Genomic DNA, 10,677 nt, shown 5'->3' on the forward strand with positions numbered 1-10,677 from the left:
TTTATTAACACCCCCATATTTATTAAAGACCTTTACAGGAGCTTCCAATGTTGCAGTGCTAGAAAACTGGAAGTGTGGGAAGGAAAATCTGGAAAAGGAGGTACTGTTTGGATTGGAAGATGATGCAATATCCTGTGTGGGCTGTACCACCTGCGTTTTCCTCATGGTTCTCCTGGTCTGCCTGAATCAGTACTTCTGACAAAGGCCCCTTGACTACCTTAACATAATACCAATAATTAGTATCTTAAGCAACTGACTCTTATTGTCTGAACTCAACAGATAATCTCCTTCTAAGAATTCCTTATGTGAAGCCATTTCCCTTTCTTTTCCCTTACTGTGCCCCCCCCCCTCTGTTCTCAAATCTGCTCTGGAAGGTGGAGGGAACCTAGAACAGATTTAGGGAGTGCGTGGGAGAGGTGGGAACGGGAATCCCATTGCACAGCAGAAACCATACTGCTCACTATGCACATTCAACTACTATGTTGAGTACAACCCATCATCTGTCCACTGATGCACTAGGTAATATGTCATTCTGACAGGTGCTGGATTGTATCAAACTCAATAACTGTGCATGCAGGACAACTTCTGTGAGTGCAATGGAACTTGCTCTCCACCCCCAACACACTCCCTTTCCCAAATCTGCTATGGATTTCCCCCCAACGCTTTGAGTCCCATCAGTGGAAGCCCAGCACAAGGATCTATAGCTGGGATAGCTTTGTCATTTTGAGCACCACCTTGGGCAAAGGATTCCTACATTGCCAGGGGGTTGGACTAGATGCCCCTTGTGGTCCCATCCAACTCTACAATTCTATTATTCTATGTTTGTCCCCACTCTCCCTCATCACATGATGGATTAAAACCCCTGAATAATGCTTGCATATGGTAGAAATTCCCTGCCCACCTAGCAGTTTGAAAGCACATCAAAGTGCAAGCAGATAAATAGGTATCGCTCCGGCGGGAAGGTAAACGGCATTTCTGTGCGCTGCTCTGGTTCGCCAGAAGCGGCTTAGTTATGTTGGCCACATGACCCGGAAAAACTGTCTGCGGACAAATGTCAGCTCCCTCGGCCAGTAAAGCGAGATGAGCGCCACAACCCCAGAGTTGTTCGCAACTGGACTTAGCTGTCAGGGGTTTACCTTTATGGTAGAAATGTTTGAATACATATCCTCAATCCTGGAATGCAGTGAATATGTGTTCTGACCACCTCCACCACACTTTGCAATGTATGTCTGCCTCTAGTCTGACCACTATTGTTGAAAACAATGTAAGGAATGATCAGGGTTCTTTTCTTTTCAATTAAGGTAATTCTGTTCTTTCATTCATAGACATGGTTGCTGCATTTTTACTATGCTGCTTCCTATGTCCTGAACAGCAGCCTGACATGCAAAATTAAAGAAGATAAAGAGATGGGGGGATTTTACATCCTAAATGTCTGCACGTCAAGCTAGTATTCAGGATACAGGGAAAGGATGATTTGAAATCCTATTGACAGAACTGTTGCCCTATTGATATAACTCAATAGCATATCACTGATTTCTCTGGCATTTGCTTTTGAGTAAGTATACCTAGGATTGCAGACTGGGAGAATTTATGTTATGTTTCATCCTATAATAAAATACAGGAACTTGTAAGAGAAGTTCATTTTCCTGCAACACTTCATCGTTTTTAATGTAAAAAGCCTACCTGTGCTGCCCTCGGGCAGGGTGTAAAACTGCACCAATAATTTTCATCTGCAGCTGAATTGCTGTATCTTTGAATGCCCACATTTTTTTCTAAAAAGGAATACATGCTTTTCCACCTTTGTTTGAAAACATGAATGTGACAGAAACGTTTCCAAAACAGCCATTAGTTTAAGACAGATAGATTGGAGCCAACCACAAGAAGCTATCCTGTTTACAAGGCAAAGACAGGTTTGAACTGCTTAAAAGATCATGAATCCAATGGAACTCTGAAGAGAAAAATCCAGTTAAAGTGAAACCATATAGAACATTTCAGACTAATACAGAGTGAAAAAAGAATCTAATAACATGAAACGCTTGATACCTGAGTGCAAACTATATTTCTATGAGAAGCAGCTGTCTCATCTAACCTCTATGTGACTTCAGACTGGTTTTATTGACAAATAATGGTACAGTAATCATATCTGTGGTGATGTACACTTGACTGGCACTATTTAGATGTCATTTCTATTCATGATTCTAACAACATGTTTCAACTGTGGGGAACTGTTGGTATTTACATCTATTTTTTTGTATACCAAATGTTGAACAACTTTATATTAGTCTTGTGGTTTCGAGTGCTAAATTTTGTAAGCCACTGTGAGCCATATAAATATTCACTCTGAAATATATCAATTATATCAAAATAACATAAAGATTGCCTTGCTAAGGATATTCAGATTCATAAACTCCAGGACTACGACCAGGCTCCAAAGAAGTAACTGCACTACTCTTTAGGGCTCCAGGTAAGCTTCACACTGCAGTCCTAAGCATGTTTACTCAAATCAGCTGATGGAATGAAAGCCGTATATCTCACCTGGGAGGTTAAAATGAAATGAGGAAAAGGCACAGAAGGAAGCAAGACTGGCTGGCATTCAGCCTTAAATATATTTACTTGCAAATCAGTTGACAAGTTAGTGCGCTTAAGGTCAGAGCCCAAAGACCAAAGAGTGTATAGTTATAATTATAGCTGTCCATTACTTAATATTTACTAAATGAATGATAGAGCAGGGTTGGGGAAACTATGGCCCTCCATAGACTATACTTTTTGCATCAGCCCCACTCAACATGGCCAGTGGTCAAGGATGATGAGGGTTGTCGTCGGACACTTTGAAGATGGCAACAGGTTCCCTATCCCTGTGCTAGAAATTTGGAAACAGAGCTGACTGTCTCTTTAAGACCTACTCACACTCCCATTTATCCTGTGATTTCGAGTCACAGGTCTGAGAGGATTTGTTTTTTTGGTCCCACTGCTTTCCCTGGGAAAATCTGCTGTTTACTGCTGAACTGGGAAAATGTTAATCCGCAGAAAACATAGAGATGGAATTTTAACCCCTTTCAGACCTGTGACTAGAAATCATAGGACAAAGTGTGGACGGGCCCCTGGTTTCAGGGCCCTTTTAATTTGGCAGGTGGTAAAGCCTGGAAGTGAAAAGATGGAGTATATCCAATGTAGCACCTTTGGATATATTAGAAAGATTTTTAATATTTATCTCCTGCAAGTTTTGCTTGCTTTTGTTCAGTACAACTTTAATGGATAGGACTGCTTATGACTATCAGTGGTCGTTAGTTATGTAATGAGCACATATGATATAGCAGCATTACTAGTGTGTATTTTCAGTGTGTTAGCTTGCTGCTGTGTTATTGACAGAAGGTAAAAGCAGAGTGGAAAAAATGTCTGCCTATTGCGCAAATGCATTATACGCTCCTGCTCTGGGAAGCTCATTGTTAAACATTTCAGATGACATTAAGTCCAAATAAATTTCCAAGTTTCAAATCCTGCCTCTCCAGCTGACTGAGTTTTACTCCTGACTTGCAGAAACTCAGAAGTTTCGCTTGTGGGCATAGAGGATCCTGTTCCATTGCTATCACAAATTCTAAATGAGACTCGCACTGTTTTCAGGTGGGATTCGATCACACACTGGCAAATTCAGATCGCACAATTGAAGCTGATATGGTGCTGTTGCATAACAAATCCACTTCTCTGCAAAACGGGACTGTCTTCATCTTAAGAAACGTATGGGGAAATGCACTGGAAAATGTGGGGTAACATTTGCCTGTTGCAATGTCATTTAAACTCCCTATGAACAAATCCAGATGGGTGCTCAATAACCAGGTCCTCTGGAAGCAATGGGAGTTAAACCGAGAGTGCCTTCTTAACAACCAAGCTTGTGCCACTCCCACATTGTCTTTCTCAATGCCTTCTGCTATTATTCATCCATTTATTTATTTCATAAAATTTATACACTGCTTGATTTTAAAAAACCTCAAGGAGGTTTACAAGAAGATAAAACAATAAAATCAAGAAGAATTTACAACCCTACTTTGAAACATACAGAAGTTAAAACACCAAAACAGATTACAATTATCTCAACTTTCTAAGCCTATGGGTAAAAGTAAAGGGACCCCTGATCTTAGGTCCAGTCGCGAACGACTCTGGGGTTGCGGCGCTCATCTCGCTTTATTGGCCAAGGGAGCCGGCGTACAGCTTCTGGTTCATGTGGCCAGCATGACTAAGCCACTTCTGGCAAACCAGAGCAAGCGCACGGAACACCGTTTACCTTCCCGCCGGAGCAGTACCTATTTATCTACTTGCACTTTGACGTGCTTTCGAACTCCTAGGTGGGCAGGAGCTGGGACCGAACAACGGGAGCTCACCCCATCGCAGGGATCCGAACCACCGACCTTCCGATCGGCAAGCACTAGGCTCTGTGGTTTAGACCACAGCGCCACCCGCATCCCTAAGCCTCTGGGTAGGTTTGTCTAAACAATAATGTTTTTAGCAGGCTCTAAAAAGAGTGCAGTGAAGGCACCGAGGCATTAACACCCTGAAATGCAGTGAGGTTGCCCCCTCACCCCCTGCCTTTCAAGTTGTATTTTCACATGGCTGTGTACACCAGAGAGGGGGCAGAAATGTCTTCAAACATTAAGGCTACAATCCTAAACACTAACTAGAGAGTAAGAGCCATTGAACTCAGTTAAACTGCCTTCATTCTGAGCATACAAACATATGTTCATTCTGTTAGGCAGCAATCCCATCAGCAGTTCCCTGTATGCAAGTCCAGCTGAACTCGGGAGGACACTTGCTTCCAAGCAGGATTAGAAATGTAGGCAGTAGGAGTCTGAGGGCCAAATTAGACATGGCATTACATGTATGCACTTAGCATGCCCACTTTTTCTCTTCTATACAACAGTGATTGGGATTGGGACCACAGCACATAGAGAGGAGAGGTTAACTTTTCATCTCACCTTCCCAGTTCCATTTAAATTTTCCCCCAATCTGCTATGACTTGCAGGAGGGAAACTTCCACTGGCATTTCCTGGGTCAGATAATTTCTATAGTACCTTGAACCCAAATAATGGACCTTTTAGGAATTAAACACAGGATGTCATGTAGCTCTTATCTGGTAAAACAGGCACTGGCTCAACAGTGGGAATAACACTTCCTAGTAAGCAAGTTGTAAAAGATGGTCACAACAAGATTGTGGTGATCTTACTTTGGTGGTTGATACACATTGTTTCTGGAAACTTTGGAATTATTAGTTGTGCGGATGTTTTGTATTTTTTAAAAATGTATTGTTTTCATTGGTCTCTTGTTTGTTGCTGTGGCTTCCTTTGGATGGAATGGCGGGATGATATAATAGTAGTAGTAGTAGTAGTGGTGGTGGTAGTAGTAGTAGTAGTAATTTATTATTTCTACCCCGCCCATCTGGCTGAGTTTCCCCAGCCACTCTGGGCAGCTCCCAATCGAGTGTTAAAAACAATACAGCATTAAATATTAAAAACTTCCCTAAACAGGGCTGCCTTCAGATGTCTTTTAAAAATAGGATAGCTGCTTATTTCCTTGACATCTGATGGAAGGGCGTTCCACAGGGCGGGCACCACTACTGAAGAGGCTGTCTGGTTCCCTGTAACCTCACTTCTCGCAATGAGGGAACCACCAGAAGGCCCTCAGCGCTGGATCTGTGTCCGGGCTGAACAATGAGGGTGGAGACGCTCCTTCAGGTATACAGGACCAAGGCCATTTAGGGCTTTAAAGGTCAGCACCAACACTTTGAATTGTGCTCGGAAACGTATTGGGAGCCAATGCAGATCTCTCAGGACTGGTGTTATGTGGTCCCAGTGGCCACTCCCAGTCACCAGTCTAGCTGCCGCATTCTGGATAAATTGCAGTTTCTGGGTCACCCTCAAAGGTAGCCCCACGTAGAGCGCATTGCAGTAGTCCAAGCAGGAGATAACTAGAGCATGCACCATTCTGGCGAGACAGTCCGCGGGCAGGTAGGGTCTCAGACTGCGTACCAGATGGGGCTGGTAGACAGCCGCCCTGGACACAGAATTAACCTGCGCCTCCATGGACAGCTGTGAGTCCAAAATTACTCCCAGGCTGCACACCTGGTCCTTCAGGGACCCAGTTGCCCCATTTAGGACCAGGGAGTCCCCCACACCTGCCCCCTGTCCCCCCCAAAACAGTACTTCTGTCTTGTCAGGATTCAACCTCAATCTGTTAGCCGCCATCCATCCTCCAATTGCCTCCAGGCACTCACAGAGGGCATTCACCGCCTTCACTGGTTCTGATTTAAAAGAGAGGTAGGTAATAACAACAACAACAATAATAATAATGGAGGAGGAATTCAACATGCATTTCAGTTTGCTAGACTCAACAACCCCCTCTCTCCTTCCCCCATGCACTGTTCTGAGAGTTCTCCCACACACACCTAAGCCAATTTTGGGGAGCATGGAGGGCAGACAGGGGTGAGGGGGGAAAGCCCTGTTCAGCATGCAGAAATCTTTGCTCAGGGTTTCCACTGATGAGACTCATTGGGTGAATCCCACTCTATAACAATAACACCCTACTCAGGCCTCACACTCACATGTAAGTAGAACACATGAGTGGAGGCAGTGAGGATAAGTATTCTACATCTGGGGCTACTTATCTCCCCTGCCATTCATAATTGAAGGGAAGCCATCTGCAGTGCAGACAGAACCTCTTGTATTTGTAGAGACACTCCCATCCCACCAGGATGTAGAATGGTGTTTTTCTGGGGTTCTGCTTTGGGTCCACACTCATGTGTTCTACATACTCATAAGTATAATGCCAGATTAGTGCTAGTGCCTCATCCATGTGCCAAAACCACTCAATTCTAAACATCTAGCCAGCCCTGCAGGTAGGATTTCTGGGAATGCTAGGCATCCTTCCTCAATTTTAAGCATACTACCAAACTACCTAAATTTGGCACCCAGGACTGCAAGACTCCATTTCCCAACATTTTCAGAAGGTACTTGTGCCAGCTTTTTGCCACTGAAATATACTCAGAGTCGCAAAGTGATTTCATGCTCTTTATTCAGCTCATAGTGGTGAGGAGGAATGAATAAATGTCCCCTCACAGTATCTGCTTTATATACATTATTTACACAATGGGCTGCACATGATTGGCTAATTCTGGAATTCTACTGTAAGCCAATCAGGTTGTGGATTCACTTCTATCTGGAGCAGGATTGGGTGGTTCCTGCCAACCAATCATACTGCTGCATTGTTCTAGGACCAATCAGACTGCTGCATTCTGAATCCTATTGTTCTAGGACCAATCAGACTGCTGCCTTTTGGATCCTATTGTTCTAGGACCAATCAGACTGCTACAGTTTGGATCCTATTCAACTCAGTACATAACACCCCTCCCCTCTAAGTTCCAGTCCTGCCCGGGAGGTCGCATTCATAGTCCTCAAGGTATGCCGGCGGCCTACGTGTGCGTTGTGGCCTGGGGTGTTCCCTGGTCCGGGCTCCGGGTTCTGGCTCGTGTTCCAAGGATGCTGGCTGTGATGCGGCTGTTTGGTCTGGTGCAACCGGCTCGCTCAGTCGTGGTTCTGGTTCCGGTGTCCTTTCGGCCTCACGGGTCCTCTCTGTATTTACTGATTCTGCCTCTCCTGCTGGCCCCTCCTGCTCTATGGGCCTCACTGCCCCGCTGTTCCCTTGGGACTCCTCTGACCTGTCCTCCTCCTGGTTTTCTCCCGGGAATCGTCGCCGTATCTGGTCGCAGTGGCGGCGCCAGCATTGCCCCCCATCCGTTAGCACCTCGTACGACACGGGGCCAGTGACCCTGGTGATTGTGGCGGGTACCCATGCTGGGCCTGCCCCAAAATTCTTTGCGTACACTGGGTCCTGGGCCTCGAAGGTCCGGGGGTTCCTGCCTTCCCCCACCACTACCTCATCCTGAGCTCTATCGGGGTGAAGGCGGTCCAATCTGATTGCCAGGCGCCGACCCATTAGTAGTTCAGCGGGGCTCCGGCCAGTCGTTGAGCTGGGGGTGCTGTGCTGTGCTAGAAGGAATGTGGCAAGGCGGTACTCCCAGTCCCCTTGCGTCATGCGGCGAAGGGTGTCCTTGGTGGTCCGCACCATGCGTTCTGCTTGGCCATTGGTGGCAGGGTGGAACGGCGCCGAACGGATGTGGCGGATGGCGTTCTGCGCTGTGAAGGTTTGGAATTCTCCTGACGTAAATGCAGTCCCGTTGTCTGAGACGAGAGTGTCAGGGAGCCCGTGGGTTGCAAACAGCCTGCGTAGTACCCGGATGGCTGCGGACGTGGAAGTGGACGGTACCAGTGCGACTTCCAGCCATTTGGTGTAGGAGTCCACCACTATGAAGAATGTTTTCCCCTGAAAGGGGCCAGCGAAATCCACATGCAGGCGTGACCATGGTGCTCGGGCGGACTCCCAGGACTGGACTGGGGCCCTTGGGGGATCTGGGCGGGATTCTTGGCAGGCCTGGCAGTGTTTGACCCAGGCCTCTATCTCTCCATCGATCCCCGGCCACCACACATAACTCCTGGCAAGGGCCTTCATTCTTACTACCCCTGGATGTGTCTCGTGTAGGGCTGTGAGGACCCTTTTGCAGAGGGGCTGGGGAACAACGACTCTGCTTCCCCATAACAGGCACCCCTTGTGGGCCGACAGTTCATGTTTGCGGGTTGTGTAGCCGGCGAATTCTGGCCCGGGGCTGCTGCTGGGCCATCCCCTCCACACCCAGTCCAGGACCCGGGAGATGACCCTATCTTTCTTGGAATGGTGTGCAACTTCTTGTGCCTGAATGGGGCGGTCGGGAAGCAGCTCCAGGCTCATAACCTCTTGTGCAGGTGCTGGGTCAGGGCCTGTTTCCGGTAGTGGTAGCCTGCTGAGGGCGTCCGCATGGCCCATCGCCTTCCCAGGTCGGTGAATCAGTGCATACTGGTAGCTGGCAAGGAAAATTGACCACCTGAGGACGCGAGGAGACAGCACTTGGGGGGTCTGCTTTTTGGGGGCAAACAAGCCAAGCAACGGCTTGTGGTCAGTCACCACGGTGAAGGGCCGCCCGTACAAGAAATCATGGAATTTTTTTACTCCCTTTACGATTGCCAGACCCTCCTTGTCGATTTGCGAGTAGTTCCGCTCGGTTGTGTTGAGTGTCTGGGAAAAGTACGCCACCGGTACCTCTCTTCCATCCGGGAGTTGGTGCCCCAGGACAGCTCCAATGCCATAGGGTGAGGCGTCGCATGCTAGCACCACCGGCAGCCTCTCGTCGAAGTGTGCCAAGACCGAGTTTGAGACAAGCAAGTCCTTGACTGTCTGGAATGCGGCCTCCTGGCGCTGGCCCCACACCCAAGGGGCCCGCTTGTCCAGGAGTCTGTGTAGGGGCTCCGCTACCGCCGCCTTGTGGGGAAGGAAGGAATGGTAAAAGTTCAATAGTCCCAAGAAGGCCTGAAGTTCAGTCTTGCTCTTGGGCGCTGGGGCATCACAAATGGCCCGTACCTTGTCCCCAGTCGGGTGGACCCCTTCTGCGTCCACCATAAATCCCAGAAAGTCCACCTGAGGCACTCCTAGTAGACATTTTTCCCGCTTCACCTTGAGACCCGCCGTCTGGAAACGGTGCAGAACGGTGCGGAGGCGGTCCTCAAACTCCTCTGGTGTGGGGCCGGCAATCAACACATCATCGAAGAAGGGGGTGACGCCAGGAATCCCTTTAAGGAGAGAGTCCATTATATTCTGGAATATGCCTGGTGCCACGCTGACACCGAATTGCAGCCGCTTTACCCTGAACGCTCCTCTGTGCGTCACAATCGTCTGTGCCTCTGCTGTGGCCTCATCTACTGGCAGCTGTTGATATGCTTGGGCCAAGTCCAGCTTGCCAAAAATTTTCGACCCAGCCAGGGTGGCAAGGACATGGCTGACCACTGGCACTGGGTATGCGTGGGCCGTGAGGGCCTTGTTTATGGTACATTTGTAGTCTGCGCAGATGCGGACCGAACCATTAGGCTTGACGGGTGTGACGATTGGGGTTTCCCAGGGAGCATTAGGCACCGGCTCCAGCACTCCTTGCTCTACGAGTCGGTCCAATTCCTCGTCTATACGGGGTTTCAAGGCGAACGGGACCCGGCGGGCCTTGAGCCTGACCGGTCGTACTGCGGGGTCAAGCTGTAGCGCAATGGGGGGGCCCGTATACTGTCCCAATTTCCCATCGAAAACCCCTGGAAATTCCTTGCATATGGCGTCCACGTCCACTTGTAAGCTAGTGTGGTTCACCCCGGTGACAGCTAGCCCCAGTGGTCCAAACCATGCCAATCCCAGTAAGCTAATGTAGGGGCCCTTGACCACAAGCAAGTCCAGTTGCCGCGTCCGCCCTCGGTATTGCACCCTGAAGGTCCCCACCCCCATTGTGGGGACCTTACGTTTCTGGAAGTCCCGGAGGGTGAATGGGGCCGGCCTGAGTTTGGGACCCCCAGTGGGACACAGTTTCCTTAAGGTCCTTGCCGAGATTATGGATAGAGTTGAACCCGTGTCAAGCTCCATGCGGCATGGGGCCCCCTCTATCTGTACCTCTACATAAATTTTCTCTACGTTGGGGTGGGGCAACTGGTATACCTGGAAGTCCGTGAGCTCCGTCGAGTTGCCTTGGTGCGTTGGGCCCCGGGACCTGGGGCTCTTGGATTGGTC

This window comes from Podarcis pityusensis, assembly GCF_964106645.2.
Source record: "Podarcis pityusensis genome assembly, chromosome: 2".
NCBI lineage: Eukaryota > Metazoa > Chordata > Lepidosauria > Squamata > Lacertidae > Podarcis > Podarcis pityusensis.